We start from the raw sequence: 17,942 nt of genomic DNA on the forward strand, positions 1-17,942 counted from the left end.
GACACTGCAGATCCTGGCTGATAGACCACACTGGAGCAAAGCAGGAGTTTTGCCACCTAAAGCGATACCAGTTTGCACTAGCTCATCAGTGAACCAATCTCATGAAAATTGGGTCTCTGAAATAAGATGCCACTCGGAGGGAATGGAGGCCACACTTGTATAGAAGTGTATTCAGAGGCTAGGAAGGTTTCCATATTGTCGCTCTTGGATAGAGTCTGAATTCAGTCCAATTTTTGTGATACTCTTGTTTGAACAAAAACACCATGACACATTCTGTCAGGAAATCATATATGCATCTAAACATTTTTTCTTTTCTTTTTTTCTCAATATGAAGATACAAACACAGTGTGTCAAGTTGAACAGTCCTTTCACTACAGTATGATATCTTGGCAAAATAATCGAGAAGAAGTAGAAAAATTTAATTGCAGATATTTCTGGACTGCACAAGACGAATTTGATGACTTTGTCTATCCCCCACAAAGACAATCCTTTTGAAATGTTACTGGTGCCTAAACCTTACATTTTATCAAAAATGTAATGACAAATAAAAGCCTAAAATGATCGTGTTCAACTGTAACAGTTGAGCATTACTAATGGTGACACCCTGATACCCTAACTATGTTTCAGTCAGACTTAAAGATTCTTACTAAGAAGCTGTTTTGCAACTTCTGGGTTGCAAATGGGTGACAAATTTAAGGGAACAAAACCCAATATAAATTGTCTTATCCACCACATGCTGCTGGAAAAGCAACGGTGAGCCTTGACACTGACTCCTACAGATCTATTGAAGTCTATTGGAAGGATGGAGCATCAGTCTGCACATGGTGACATGGTGATATCTTTCAGCAAACTACATGTGAAATGCACAACATGGAGGCATGAAAGCATGTATGTATAACTCCCCCGCACATACTGTATGCAAACATACATCAGCTAATCTCTGTCCCCATACATAAAGGATTAGGAAATATACCACAAATGTAAGCAGCAGCGAAAAACCCTGATGATGTGTCTTGAATGGTATAAAATACATTTACTTTCTGTTTTGAGGCTGAAAAGTGATTATGGATATGTTGTCTAACATTAGGTTTTTAAAAGCATCCAAGGGTTTCTGTTCGTACAAGGACTGATGAACAACACACTTTGTTTTGTTTGTTTTTGTTTCTCTTAACATCCTCCTAACTCTCTCTTGTCTTTTCTATTTTCTGTGAAAATAGACAGTAATGGTCCTTGTTTGCATATTTAAGTTCTCTGTTTCTCTACACCCTCTGCTCATCTTCAGTATATCTCTTTTTTCCCCCCATCAAATGTCCCACTTTATTCTTTGCCACGTCTGCCTTCTCTTTCTCCTCCCCAGTCCCCTACATTGATTACTTTCCTTCAATTCCCCTTCATTTAACTATGTTTATGATAGTCATCATTATCTTCCCCTCTCCTATCCCTACTGTCACCCCCATTTCTCCCTCTACACAGTGTATCTGCCTAGATGGAGAGGCATTGAGGCAAAGAAGCAGGCTGGGCTGGGCTCTGGGTCATAATGATGGTGCTGGCTTCTATAAAAAGCCTGCAGGCAGCTGAATCGATATCTCCTGTTGTCAAATTGCACGTTACCCAGAGAGAGCGACAGAGGATCTTGAGCTTCTACTGGCTGCTGCTGCTGTGTCCATGCCTTGTGTGTGCATGTGTGCCTCTTGAATCCGTGTGATTGTGAGTCCTGAGTGGTAGTGCATGTACCCTGGCAGGATCTTGTACTAGCCGCACTTAATTCTTTGGAGCAGAAAATCTTTCTGAGCTTGTCGTTGTGGCACTTGATAAACGGCTTTGACCTGCATCTCACAGACCTGAAACATTCACACCAGTGTGGCTTATCATTGTAAATAAAATGAATGAAAATCTCCACTGATCATGTTACATCTGGATTAAAATGTCATATGTGCATGCCAAGGTGAGCTCGTTTAAGTTATTGTGGCTGCTCTGCTGTGCTGTGCTTTTATGACTTTCTCTTGTATGCGAGGCTGAGGATGCTTTCCCCTGGGTTAGCTTTGACAGGAATAATGGTTTGCAGAGAGTTCACAATGAGGGCGGCTCATGTGTGATCATCTGTGCTTGATGGAGGAGCTGCTTTATCGAGGATGTCTGGTGTTTTTACATGGAAAAGCAAAAGACCATTTAAAAAGACTTATTTGATAATCAGCACAGTAGCCATCAAAATAAATCTCCCCTTACTCAAGTGAACATTTTCGTTGTCGCTTGGCTGGGGAGGAGGTCTTTCATACTTTTAGATTCCATGCTGTCAAATGCATTTTGTCCTGTATTGTTTTGTAAGTCGGTGGCCACCATTTTATCAGATTGTTTGTTGAGCTTGCTGAATTGAGACAGATATTAGATTTTCAATATATAATGTCTTCTTCATCTTATTTAAATCTAAATTACTGTGAGTTATTAATTGGTGGTATAAACTTAGACTTAAATCTTTAAATTTTAACCGAAAGAAAACCCAAACCAGGTTGTACAAAAAAAAACTACAACAGACTTGAACTGAGCTTGTCCTCACTAGAAACACCTTAGCCTGGGGTCAGAAATACAGACAATTGATAAATTTTCATTTTGCCAGTCCTCAAATTAGATACTGGCTAGTTTTGGGGGTCTGAGATAAGGAGTGGGTCTTGGCACGTGGTTAAGTATATCATAAATCACTCAACGTGTGTGTTTGTCTGTGCGTGCGTGTCAGATACATTATTCATCTACACAGCAATTCTGTTGGCTCATTTGCTGCTACACTGTGATTTGATCTGGACTGACATGTATCCAAAGTCTAACCGCGCTGACACTGTAAATTTGCCTGACGGCTTTCTGTTTTATCACCTGCTGTGCCTGAGCTGCTCTGCAGATGTGGACGCCTGCATGTGGTCATTTATTTTACATTAGCACAATGAATCCTCATTGTGTGCTCTGCTCTTAACATCTTAGCAGTTAGCAATATTTATCTTACTAGGAACTTTACTCATCTTACTAGGAACTTTACTCAATCATAGAAATGTTTTCACCAAGCAGTGAATCAATTTGTGCTGTTTTCTTTTATTGCAGGTTATTCTGGTGTGAAAGCCATTACTCCAAAGAAATAATAATAAATAAAAAAAAAACAGAAATCTATCACACACAATAAAACTGGATTAGTTTTATTTTCATATCCATGCATACAAGCCTGTGTGTTCTTTTATATTTGTCTGTGTTGTCTATAAGCCCGTTTTGTTGATTCCAGTGAATAAGGGCGCTTTCACACCTAATAGTCCGGACCAAGGTCCGGACTTAATTTTTTTTTTTTGTTACATTGTTTCCATATAGTCCAGCAAAGTTCGCTTTCACACTGCTATTATGACAGCGGACTAAAGGATCTACCGACGTCATGACGGATGAGCGTGCGTCTGACGTTAGCGCATAGAAAGTGCTCTGAAAAAAATAAAATAAAAATATGTGTAAAAAAAGAAAAAATAAAGCCTACTGCTGGAAAGCACGCTGTGGTTTGTAATCGCGGTGCAGAAGAGTGAGTTTAGAGCTGATGAAAGGAGAGAAAAAAAGAGGATTGTGCCGCGGCGAAATGCTCTCATTGATCAGAGTGGCAGCGATCAACGATCAGCTGTTTTGTGTAGTGGAGGGGAACACACACACGCTATGCGCACACACGCGTGATCCTCCTGTCAGATGCGGCTGCATCTCTCCAGGTCAGTTGTGTGTGAGTGTGAGAGAAATAAAAGCTCTGACTTGCTGGGGCAGACGTTGTTTGGTGTCACCCGCTGATCCGTCTTTTTCAGACTTTTTTCGGCGGAAAAAATATATATTCGGGTCATTATATAAAAAAATAGGCTTGCATGTATCGTTTGGGGATTTATATTAAACACTCTCCTGTTTAATTCCGTGTAAACGTTTACAAGTGTAGCCTACACTACACACCCTGACCAAATCTGGATATAATATGATCTCCTCCTCTCCCCAAGTGTTGCCGCGGCTCCTCTTTCCTTTTTTTCTGTTTATTTACTTTTTTCGGCACGAGCGCATCTGACGTTATTTCCTGTATTTGGTCTGATAGTTCGAACCTTCCAAAAAAATGCTTTCACACTACGCAGCATCGGACCTTGGTCCAGGATAGTCCGGACCGAGACTACCTTCTGAGGCTGGACCAAAGACTCGGTCTTTAGTCCGGACCGTGGTCCAGGGGAGCTTTCACACCTGTCAATTTGATCCGAACTATCTGGAAAGTCCGAAAGTCCGGACCAAACGAGGTAGGTGTGAAAGCCCCCTTAATCAGTAACATGCACAGACTAAAATATAAGGAGGACACTAATTGGCTAGTTTAAGTACACAGAAACAACATTTCACTTATTCATATATCCTCTTAGTATTGACATTTGAAGAGAAATATACCGGCAAGAGCTTTAATGCAATTATGTAAAAAGTCACTTTCACGTTTTGTACCATCAACCACATAACTGTGTGCTTCTGTCTGCCACAGTGCTTCTTGTGATAGCACCATCCGGAGTTGCCTGAGCCAGACATTCAAATTCCTCACATAAGTACTTAAATCATTCTTAATTCAAGAAGTGCCGCTTTTTCCATTGTTATTTAGGAGACAGAATTTCCCCCAGGCCTATCCTGACTCTTTCCCACTTTCAGTCTGGTGCATTTTGCAGTCCTTTTCTTTGACCTGTAAAAATCTCTATACTGCAGACATGGTTCCAGCTCCTGGAGGACCAATTTTATTGCCTCAAAGCAGGTTATCTGCAGGTTAATTACTCACTGAGCTGCTCACTGAGATGCAGCCAACAGTGTACAGGTGGTCAACCGTGGGCACGTGTGTGTAATTTCTTATACACAATAGTATGCGGTGGTGGTGTTAAGCGGTGGTCCACGCAATACAACACCACTGGCATTGTTGTATACACTTTAAAGTCATTTCCTAGATTTGATCCATTTCTGGGGGGGGGGGGACATGTATCAAAATGCATTAGGCAATAATCTGATGTTCTGGCAAGGAAACGACCAAAAAACAAAACATAAAAAACAAACAGGAAATTACTGTTGAGACCAGCAGTAAATGCTTTGCAGAGCAGAACACTTGTTCTGTTTTTATAGTCATTTACAAGCTGAGCTAAAACCCGAGAGAGAGGAGGGTGCACACAGTTCTGTTCTCATTAAAGGACAAACCCCAAGCAGAAACATTGACTTGGTAATGGCAGAGCTGTGTCTTACCTACCTCCTCAGATGAATATCTTTGCTGTGTCACCATTTCAGGTCATGGTCAGTTACAGGTCTGTTGACATCAAAAGGTGTCTCAAGGGCACTTGAATAACTCAGGCATTGCTTCTCCCCAGTGAAAACATTTACATTATCTTTCAGTTTCTGGGTGTTTCGCCTCTTCTCTGCCACTTTTTGACTGTATCTCTTTAACATTTAGGGCCAAAACTGTAATCAGGACACAGAGGGCCTGCTATGCCTTGTTTGTATGGACTACGTGGGTGTTTCCAAGCTCATTTGCTATTTTTGTAGCTTGTCTAGGCTACATATTTTACATTTTGTGATGTAAGATGTAAATACAAAGCAGGTTCTAACTGCAGCCAAGGGCAGCTGGTTGTGTTTGGATGTCATGTGTTCTCAGCATAATGCTACGGAACTTTAATTTGTAATGATCTGCATAATAACAGAATAAATCGAAGCAAGATATTCGTAACAGTCCAGCACCATTACAGGAATAAAACTTCTTATTACGTCATAGTTGCAATGAGGCATGTTTTTTATGACATTCCATGTGTCAGAAAGGGTTAAATCTTTAGTTGAGACAGAGAGCATTTTTTGTGTTTCGGAGATTTTGTGACTATTTTGCAGCTGCCTGTGTCATTTGCATGAGTGCTAATTGGCTTTGTGATGTTCACTCATAGATAATTTTGGCAAAAATACTGACAGGTTTTTGGTGATGTTAAAGCAAGGATATGACAACTTTGTGATACAAAACTGTTACAGAAGCAAGTCAAAGTGATTTACATAATAGAGGAAAAAAATAGTTCAAAACAGCAGTTTAAAGATGACGAAAAGGATGGTAAATTAGATGTAGACAAAAAATTAAATGAAAAAAAAAAGTAGTAGTAGTGTAGACTTGGTGAGAAATTAAAGTTTTGGTGCATTTACAGTGGAATAATAAACAATCACAAGTTTAATAAACAAAACTTAATTGCAGTATGGAAAATAAATCCAACAAATGTGTGCAACCAGCTGGCCAATGATAATCAGCTAAACTACTACTCAGCACAGATTGCGGCCCATGTCTCCATGAAATAAAAGAGGAGTTATGCAGAGAGTAGATGTGTTTCAACATTTTAATCACTATGACGTGAAACAGTCAACAGCCAATTACATGCACATATCTTTAAATGATGAGGGTCTGAGCAAGACAAATGTCTCCTCTCTGCTCTCCTCTGTTGTGGTAGGAGCAGGAGCAGCAGGGAGCCTCATAATGTGTATTCACATGGAGATGTTTACACTAATTTAGGCCTTTTCAGAGAGATGTTTATTTCTTTCCCAACAATCGTGAGTGAACTGATTAAATCAGTGCTCTGCAATTAATTACAACACTGTGTGAGAAAAACCTGTGTAGTTCGGTAAGCCATGCACCTGCATGTGTGACATTAAAAGTAGGCCTATATGTTTTAAGTATAACTTTCCATTTATTTTTAATGATTTTACTGTAGTCATTGGATATTTGGATTTTTAGTGATCAGAAAACAAGTGATGCAAACCTTAGCGGCAGCTCAGCATCTTCTGTTACATATTGTATCCACTGTGCAGCATTGGTTGAACACTGAGTTTAATGTTAAACTGCCTTATTCAGTGTCACCACTGGTTCTAATCACCTGGTTTGTTTATTTGATGAAGGCATCTCTGGATAATTCACCTCCCAGTAAATCCCCCATGACAATTGATACTGAGGGAATCTGAACCACAACAAGCTAGCAGCAATGACGACAATGGTGCTAAAGACTCCCACAACACTTCACAACGTCACCCGACACTGTCTTTTGTTAATGTTTTGATTGAGAGACTCTTAGCAGCCGAAGTTACATAATGTGCATTGAATGACATTTCACAAAGTTTTGTGAGACTGTTGGGTCCATCAGTAAACTCTGTTGGTAAGAAAACATTGTAGAGTGCTAATGCACAAAGCTGTAAACAACCCACACAGACGCACAGCAACATGTTCACACACATGTACACACACGCACGCGCGCGCGTGTACACACCTTTTTTTCTTTCCACTCTGCTGTGAGATGTTTATACTCAAATCTAAATTACCCAGCTGTGTCCCCACTGCTCCACCAGCATTATTAAACACACAGCGGTTATTACACACCCTCCTCCTTTTCTGTTTCTCTCTCTTTTGCTCGCTCTCTCTCTCTCTCTCACGCACACGCACGCACACACACTTACACACACACAGGGAATAGAAAAGAGAAGCAGGACAAGATTAACTGATTTATACTGGAGAGATTTCTGAGTGTGGGTGGGGGAAATAAAGAGGATGAGTGAATAGCAGGTCAATTAGACTGAGAAACAAAGTCTCACGTTGGGATCAATTCAAAAAAACAACCACAGTGCTGTCCTTTTGAGGAATTCATGGCTGTAGTCAACAACGAACCAAACTGTCAGCACAAACCATCCCAGGTACTACAAACACTACTTGTGGAAAAACATGGTTAGAGGATCTGACATCCAGCAGTTTCTTGAAATATAAACCTGGCCACTGGGTAGATGTGAGATTTGCAAAGCTACAGTAGTAGCCGCCTCAGCAGTGCTGATAGGCTGAAATGCCATTTGAGACCTAGAAATTTCTTTTGTGCTGTATTTGAAGATGTTCCTTCAAAGTATCATTTTCACATGACTGCAACTTTGTTTTGTGAGGTGAGGTCGCTATATCCTTTTTCTCTGATCCTTGAAACACAAAATCAAATCATTTTATCCTCAAGGAGTATTTGTGCCAAATTGAAGAAGCTTCATTGAATCATTACTGGGAAATTGTGTCCATGAGAATGGAGCAGACATACAACACAAAGACAGCATGCCTCTAGCTCTGCCTTTTTGAGGCATGAAAACACACACCTGTCTGATTTATATTTGTTGAGATTATTCTTGTTTCTTCCATTGATTTGAACAATGATGAAAAACTGAAGTGACTGCTGAGATAATGCATCATATCAACAAAACAACAAACTGGTAGTAGTGTTGCAATCCATCCATAGTGCTTTATGTTCATCATCACCCCAGTTGTAGCAGTAACAACAGTCCATACATACATATACAGTACATGTAAATATAATACTTCCATATGTATAATGGCATATATATAAGCAGATGTAATGTAGGGAGACGACATCCTCTTGAACACATGGCTGCACATGGCTGATTTGTGTTTATTAAATGTTCCATGTGTTATTACACCAGTCAAGGTGTTAAATGAAGCTGATACAAACCGTCTTATCACACTGCATATGCAGAAGGTGTCCTGACATGAAAAACATAATGTATTCATTTTTTCTTCTTACTTACATCTGAATCATCTGGTGGAAACATATGGACTCTATTTATAAATGGCATCTCATATAAAGAGTTTATCTAGATATGATTTTAACCTGCGATCTGTTTCCTCTATGTTATCTGCCTGTCGTTTGTTTGCAAGGGTTCAAAAGGAACCACAAAGGAGACTGTAGCCATCCATGAAGGTTTGCTATTGTGTTTGCTTGCTTTTGGCAGCAGCCGAGGATCACAACTTGAATGCAATTACACTAAGTGTTCAATAGTATCACAGTGAAAGTCTGACCACCTCCAGAGGTGGTTTGGTGCACTTTCATGTGGTCGAGCACAATCCAGTTGCAAGCTGATCACCCAAAACTTTGTTTGTGTGTGATAGCCTGGTGAGTGGTACCATGTCCTCGCCTTTTGTCTGCTTGGATTGGCCGGATGAAAATGGGGTGAAGGAGATAAAGTTTTTATCCTGAACTATCCACATATTATTCACTGGATACTTTAACGCCTGGTTCACACTGGACGCGAAAGCGCCGTGACGCGGAGCGGCCGCGGAAATCGCGCGCGAGCCGCGTCCCTCCAGTTCACACCAGACGCTGATTTCTCCGCGGCGGTCGCGAGCGCCTCTGCTCCTCAGCTGTTGTTTACTCACATTCAGAGCTGTGTTTTTTACATCATGGATAAGTAAATAACCTCATAATTATAACACCGTGTGCTGTGGGTCAAACAACTCCCTGTACTTCACTTCCAAGATGAATTTCACGTCCTTCACTTTACAACAACTCGTCTCTGCCTCTCTCTCTCTCTCTCTCTCTCCCTGTTTGTTTGTGTGTTTTGACCCCCCCGCCCCCCTGCAGCCAGCCCACTCCGTGTCTCCCTATCCTGTGTGTGTGTGTGTGTGTGTGTGTGTGTGTGTGTGTGTGTTTTCATCTCTCTTCTCTGTTGAGAGTCTGACAAATATAAATACGAAAAGTGCTTTATTTTGAAAATTGACCGGATTCTCTCATTGTTTCATGTAGTGTTGTCACGATACCAACATTTTGGTACCGGTATCGGTACCAAAATGTTTTTCGATACTTTTCGATACTTTTCGGTACTTTTCCAAATAAAAAGAGAACACAAAAATGTCATTATTGACTTTATTTTAATAGAAAATCTTAGAACTATAACATATGCATCAGTAGCCTACTGAACTCTTCCTAAATTAAATCATTAGTGGTCTGTTTAAAAATGATTATCAACTGCGTTATTTGAGGTCTGAAAACACTGCATCTTTTTTTGTTATTTTGACCAGTTGTAATTTTTGGGAGAAATTGTTCTCAGTAGTTTATAGAATGAAACACAAACGTTCATTTTACACAAACACACACCTATTGTTTCCCATATGCAGCGCCACAGAATCAAGACCAAGCCTCCCCCCACCCCCCCATCAACGCAATATCGCTCCGTTAATTCATCTCCGCGTAGCGCTGTTCACTCACTCACTCACAGAGAGAGGGAGAGAGAGAGAGAGAGAGACACAGAGACAGAGAGCATGCCAGTGGTGATCCGCGGTAAAAACGGACTTATCAACCAGCTGTTTGCATTAATTAACGAGTCTGTGGCGGCCCGTCTCTCTCGCGCGCGGCGCGCACACACACACACACACACACACATAAACACAGGCACATGGACAGGTGGCGCTGTAACGGTAATTAAAAAAAGCACCTTGCTTCGTTTGTGGCTCACTCGCTCGCCTCGGCTCAAATTACAATGCGGCGACTTCACGCGGCGACGTCACCGCTGCCGGCGGCGCAAAAAGGAAAGTACCGGTCCCATCTAAGCGCAGTATGGTACCGTTTTAAATGCGTCAGTACCCCGGTACCACTCTAGTACCGGTATACCGAACAACCCTAGTTTCATGTATGACTTCCTGCCAAGATTGACGCGATTGCTCGCGGCTCGCGCACAAAATAGAACAGACGCCGAAACGATAAATGCACGGCGCGAGCAATCGCGGCTACAGAACCTGTTAACTTGGCCGCCGAAGGGACGCGGTCTCCGTTCCGCGGCTATTCGCGGCGCTTCGGCGTCCGGTGTGAACCCGGCGTAAAGGGGAACTATGCAAATCTGGTCGCTTTTCTGCAGTTTTGCTAAACCTCCTTGTGTTATGTGCATTTGTTTTCAACAAAGCCAATGGAAAAGCAATCAATAGAGCCATAGATAACGTTATTTATTATATACGCATTACGATGTGTATATTTGTGTAGCCTTATCTGTCATAAACAAGACATTGCGGGGTTACGGAGCATGTTTGTGTCGTGGTGCCGCTGAGACGAGTGGCTACATGGAAAGCAGAGAACTTCTATTCTGCCTGTAACAAGTTACAAGTCATTTATTTAACCATCACAATTACTCCAAAGCTGTTTAATTAAGGTAAAGATGAAGCATAGTTAAGATAAAAAATCCTGCATAGTTTCTCTTTAAATAATGAGCATTCTAGTGTCCTTCCTCTGTCAAATCTTCCATCCACACTATTGTGTAAGATAAGACACAGGCAGAACAGGATGAAAATACCTGGTGACTGCAGAGAGGCCTGTCACAGTCTGTGATTCAGCTGTCAGATTGAGAGGAAACCAGACATGGCAGATTACACCTGACTGGCAACATGGTTCAGCCACAATGACACAGCATTGTTGGTCGAACAAAATGTGTCTCCATTAGTGTGGTCTCTGGTTATGGATTCAATAATAACACCGAGTCATGTCTTTCCTGGCCTGAACTGTTGCCACAGTCTCACCCTCTAATTGTTTTTCTCCAACTACTCTCTCTCTATTCAGTTTCCAATGTAACTGCCATCATGCTCAGTTAATGTGATTCAGTCCGTGCTGCTACACTAAATAAATATTGCATAAAGGAGGTGTTATTTGTTTATTTGAATCATTATTAAATCACTTAGTCATCACTAATGACATCATATTCTTAGCTCTTAAAGACTTCAAAAGAAGAGTCAGTAAGATTTAGGCTTAGTTGAAAATATTCAAGGATTGTTGGTTAAAAGAAGGCTGGGCTAAGTTTGGCCTCTTCTGCAGCTGAAGGGCAGTTCCTTTAGCAGACGTCACTGTGTATACTGACTCTGGTCTATTAGAAAAAAAGAAAAACCTTGCTGATTCTCTATGAAAGGAGGCAGTCAACTATTTTTCTTAATACGTCATATAGAATGTTGGTCCTTTTTTTCAGTTTAGAGTGCAGTGTGTTATTAAGAGTCATTGATGAGTTATACATTACACAGATTATTAAGCAATTGTTGATGCATGTTCATGATCTTTAACTAAATTAATAAAGTTAACTTATTATTACTTTTTTTTTGTTTTGAGGATGGGGGTGTTGTGCGTCTAATGGTGAGTCAGTCTATTGAGTTGATCGGTATATTGTTCAGTAAACTGTGAACCTCTTGCCTATATTTAGTTCTGTGTGACATTTACAGTGATTACTAGGCAGATTTACCATCAAAATTCAGTTTTCATCTGTTGCACCAGTTCTGGTATCACTGTAAGAAAAGACCAACAATCTGGTATCTGGTCGAACAAAATGTGAACTAGAGACACCAATCTGGTATCTGGTATCTGTTGCACCAGTTCTGGTTGATATATTTATTTTAATTCCAACAAAAACTTACACTTAGTCAATTTATTCAGAGGATAGATTGACATTTGGATTTTGGAATTGTATTTCTCAACTTCCAGTGTCCTAAGAGTGATATATACATCGGGATGAGGGCTGACCTACAGTAGCCTATGTGTTTGGTGAATGTAACAGTGTCTCAGGTAAAAGGTTTGTCAACATTATCTTAAACTCTGTTGGACATTCTTTAAGTATTCAGTTTACTGTGCACAATTTAATTTGTGTTGAACTTCATAGTGTAAGACTCACATACAGTAGCTCTCTCACTGATTCACACAAAAGAAGAAATTAGAGTCCATTGCATGTTACAATACCACCGTGCAATTGTTATATTTGATAGATGATTAACTGCATACTGATGACAACGATGAAGTGAAACATGCTCAAATGCTCCACAGGATATAGAGGACACACACTGAAGGAGTCTATGAAAGGATGCACAAGATTAAAGTGGAGAACAAAGAGGCTCTAGCTGAATTAATGGTTTGATTGTGAGGAAAAGTCAGACATGTCCCTTCTTTATCATTATGTGAGGACTGTTATACATTGACTGTAGAGGACTGTATGATCCGTGTGCGTAGTTATAGTGTTTTTGTTCATTGAACATTTAGCTTGTTGGTCTTTTCTTACAGTATTGCTGGTGTGAATGTTTACACAAGTGGTTAAAGTGTGGGCAATGTTAGTCAACCTTGTTGTGATGTAATTACAATTTTCTCCTCCCCATCCCTTCCTGTGTTGTTATTGCTTCCTGCCACAGCAAAACAAACAAAAGCCATTTCCCTTTTTTTTTCTACCATTGGACTTATACTATGTATTGCCTTCCCTGCTGAGATAAATGCATGCTCGTGATTGGAGCCTATTGTGTTCTGCTCTGGATTCATATTGATTATCCACAGTCGGTAATAATTGATAGTCGATTGTAGTAGTTACAGCTCTTAACAACTATGGAGGTGTCATCTCAAAGCAGTAAGTGCAAACAACACCACCAAGTGGTTACCACTCATTGATAAAACAGATGTGACGCTTTCCTTGGTTATTCTATGGTATGAGGTGTGTCTTAAACTGAATTTAGTTTGTTTATTATATATATATATGTTAAAATATATATATATATATATATATATTATATCTGAGCATTGGAAAGTATGTAACTAAACAAAAATCAAACACACTCAGCATTAATAATGATGAGATTATATACTGCAGTATACTTGAGCTTGCAGCCAACTGTATGAAATAACAAGAGCTGTTTGTTGGTTAAATGTTAATGCATGGTGTACTGTAACTGATTTTGCCATTGCTCAGGATATGAAGCAGAAAATAACCACAGATTTAGAAGTGATGTTTCTTCCTGTGCACACAGGGGGGATAAAAAGAGGACAGATGAGGAAATCTATTTGGATTCATGATACTGAACATGACTGCTGTCATTTCACATCACTAAGTTATTGAACATTTCTTTTGACAATAGATTTGCTTTTCCTTTTAAACCACATTGCTCCGGGTTGCATCAATAGTCATTTTCATTGAGTGTTTGTGTGCACATATGCATTTGTGTGTGTGACACAGCTGTTTTTGTTGAAGTACTTCAGAAATGTAACAAGCTTTGTGAATTTTACATTTTTTTAAATCGACTTCACATCTCTCTCAGCCAACCACAAACAGCCTCGGCATCAGATAGTGAGCATATATTCAAAAGAAAAGTTAAGAAGAGAGATGCTCGCCGTCAAGGGCCAGGCCAGCTGCTTCTGATTTCATCTCCGTTACGCATGGTATTTGTTTGTGTTATGATCTGTGCACACTACACATCTTTGTTACACTGGGTTTAGATATAGGTAACTAAACGTGAGTGTCTTTATTAGTGGAAAAAGGGTGTTTGTTTTTTGTTTAGTGTTTTACACCAGGCAGCAGTTCCGTGGAGTTACCATTCTGCCACTGTGAGACCTCCCGGACCAAAACATCAGTTTCCTCCTGGGAGAAGTTTGACGTTTGGCGTTGCTGTCTCCTTCGTTCACGTCAAAATATAAAATGACAAAATTGCAGTGCACCTTGCCCGCGGCGCATTTAAAGGCGAGGAGAGGAGCTCATTTGATTGGTGAAGAACGGACTCAGCTGCGTTAAACCCACTCAGGCCTTCTCCCCTCTCTCTTTCCCACTGGCGTCGGTAGGAGGGACAGAGGTGGGAAAGAGGAGTGTACTTGCAAGGGGGTGCGCGGCATCTGCGCCTTGCTTGCACCTGGTCTGCAAAACTAGAGCCCATTATGTGCAACTAAGGCCCTGGTGTTAATGGATCAGCTGTTTGCACCAGAGGCAAATTGTTAAACAACACATGTTGTCATTTTAATTCATGGCATTCATTTGCTGTCACTTGCTGGTTTGCCAAGCAGAAATAAAATCAAACACAGCAGGTTCGGCGAGTTTTCTCACTGGCATTCTCTCTTGTTTGGCAGTAACACAGCGTATGGATGTAGGCGACTTCACCTTCTCGTCAGCTTTGTGTTGTGACAGCATCTTATGTGTTTTGATGTTGGTCCGGAGTGTGATGTGAATTAGAATGGGTTGTGTACAAAGACTTGCCTGTCAGGAAGACAATCATGCAGACTGACAGAGAGATGATTCAAGACGGTTGCAAATCGTTCCCTTTTAAGTCAGCCCTTGAATCTCACTCACGCTTTGGTTCTTCTTTGTTGAGTGAGTGGACTAAGTCATGGTCATTGCATTGTAATGTATTACAAAGTCTTTCTGTCTGATACATCCAGCAGGCCAGAACATATTCAGTCTGTATACATACATATATATATGTAACACACTCACAAACAGCTAGCTCTGACTTGTTTTTATTCATTCCTTCCTGCTGGAGGTCACCAGCTGTGTGTGATTCAGAGGAGAAATACGTATACAGTACACTGTGTAATGACATGGACAGACCTGATTCCCCTCGGTTTGGTGGCTCAACATGAGTGCATGAGTGCAGAAGTTCTCCTTTTCTTTATTTTGCTTTTCTCACTGATGTGGTTCAGATGATTTGAATGAGAGGGAATGAAAAAGAGATGACGGATGGAGAGATGGGGAAGAAATCAATTGGAGAATTCCTATTTGATGCCCTGTGTGCTCTCTTTGAAACCTTCTCATTTTCATGGAGTTTGGTCTGAGCCTGCCTTCTTCACTCTTGTGGAATTTCATTACAGGAGATTGTGGTTTCCCAATATCCTGAAGGAAACATGGTAATTAATTGAACCTATACTGGCTGAAAGAAGTGTTGTATTGTGTATAACTAAGGCACGGCTGATGCATGAATGCGGTCGACTACAATGTGTTTTTTTTTTTTTTCCTTTGGAGCAGACAAAATATTTACGCACTTGAAATAATTCAGGTACAAATGCATGATAACTACATAAGTGGAATATAAATAGACCAAAAATAATGCTTATTCATTTACCAGTATTCTTTTCTTTACAAAAGCTGAGAATGATATTGACACAAGACTGTAACTTATGAGCATTTCAACCATGAACTGTCTGAGTCTTTCTTCCTCAGTGCATCTGAGATCAGCAGCCATGGTTCAACAGTTTACCATATCAGGGACCAGGGTCCATGGGCGCGTCTGCTTCTGCTGTAGATGTGAGTTAGTCTAGCAAGACTGTCTGGACATTTCTGCCCTGTTGGTTGCAGACTACATTGTGAAACCTAAAATCAGATGTGCTCACTCGGTATATTATCAATCTGTTGAATTTTTGATTGAGCTCACTGATGTATCTGCTATATGTCCAGCATTACTGAACATACCCTGTCTCTGGTATTTGAAATCCAAACTTGAAGTGCATTTATCATTTAGTAATGGTTTTCTAATTCATGACTAGTGCATTAATTAAACATACCAGATGACCTTTACAGTGCTGAAAAATGCACAGTCACTGCCTTTTTGCAGCTTTTTCATACAAACCAGCACATCTTGTATTTATACATGTGCCCCCACGGAAATACCTCTCCACTCTGCAGCAGGTTAACCTTCAATAAGGCCTCCCATTCTCCATTTTTACTCATACTCATATCCCTCTATTTTTTTCCACTGATAGACGACTGACTGACTTGACTGTGGCTCATACATGTTAAGGATGCCCTGAGTTGTGATGTGTGTGTGCCATTAATGCCAAGTGGGTTGGATTTTTAAAAAATAAATTTAAAAACAGAAAAAAAGTGGTTCAGCAAAACTAGCCACTTCACAGGAGCCTGGAGATACATGAGCTGCTTCTGAAATGGATAAAATTGTTTAGGTTTATATGCACAAAGAGAAATAAATTAAAAGTTGATAATGAAAAGCTAATCAGTGGTGAGACTCAACAGGGTTGGTTTGTTCATTGCTGAACTGCTCATATGTGGATCTGCCTCACTTAGAGCATAAACACTGGCAACAAGGTTGAGTTTCGAACAACCTGTAGCGATTAAATAACTCCTCCTGAACCACATCCAAATGGCTCTGTTTTCATGTTGTGTCGTGTCCCCATCCTGCTGGTTTCCACCTGCATTGAGGGATGTGCTTGGGGATTGTGCTTCCTATATTTGTCCCCTAAACAAACTGCATATACATTTATTTGCTGATCACGTAACTATTCCTGCACCACAGTTAATGTTATATTTTTTATTTGACTAACTGAGAGGAACAAAAAATCAGTACACGATGGAATAACAAAATTGCCATCTGTCAGTATTGAGAGTTTGCTGTAAAGTTGTATTTATGCTCTTAGATTACGCTGTATATTTGCTGGACAGACTCAGGATGAGTTGGTCTATGTTACCACCAATCGCACATACTGTAGCTGTTCAGTGTTTTTTTTTTTCTCCATGAAATTCCTTCAAAGGGCTTCAAGGTCACACCATTTAAAAAAAAAAAAATGAAAATGCATCCTGAGGTTATGTATGGATAGCACATCTAAATCAGATCAATGCCTCTCCAGTGAGAATCTACAGATAGTCTTACAGTGGTGTTATACATGAAATTTAATGAGTGTGTTATTTGTTTACTTGTTCAGTTACCCTCTAAAACAGCTAATTAAGCTCTCCTGCTCCTCACATGTGTAAGAGGAGCTACTTACATTTCTAGGCTTGCCCTTGACACAACACAGTGTAGTTGATGTTTGTTTTTAATTCATTTATTAGTTTTTTCATTTGATCAGTTTATTTTCTAACAAGACTAGACCTGATATTTGAGCAGTATGCAGCTATGCAGACAGTTGCAATGTGGTTTGCATTGCCAGGATGTTTTTGGCTTGTTCATACACCTTTACCAAGACTGATAATAAAACCATGCAATAATGTGAAGATTACAGTCGTCAGGTTTGTTGAAACTGTTTAAGAGTGATTCAAAAAATCCTCACTCGGCTGTAGACTGCTGTGTGTGGTGATGTTGTACTACATTACACTGAGAGGTGTTTCTAATATTTAGTCCGATGTAAACATGGGACCTAAATAAAAACTCTTTTATTTTGATAGCATCAAATTATAAATTGAATTATATTAAAAGATATAAATCATAAAGGCATCTCTTTGTGTACATTGGAATGAGGTTAAACCTCTGCACTAGTGAAGTACAGAGCAAAGCACACAGCTCTTCACCTGTGCTCGTATGGGTGTTTTGCAGTGAACTTGACTGCCCCGGGGTGACAGGAGGGGCACAGCTGTGGGTATGTCGGAAATCATCAAAGAGCACAATC

General features: G+C 40.2%; 1 protein-coding gene across 16 annotated transcripts in view; it reads left to right on the forward strand.

The window, feature by feature from the left end:
• Nucleotides 1-17,942, forward strand: part of stxbp5l (syntaxin binding protein 5L) — a 202,777-nt gene that overhangs the window by 74,831 nt on the left and 110,004 nt on the right. The window lies entirely within an intron of this gene.

This window comes from Trachurus japonicus, chromosome 21 (assembly GCF_045865225.1).
Source record: "Trachurus japonicus isolate A0001 chromosome 21, Traja_1.0".
NCBI classification, from domain to species: domain Eukaryota; kingdom Metazoa; phylum Chordata; class Actinopteri; order Carangiformes; family Carangidae; genus Trachurus; species Trachurus japonicus.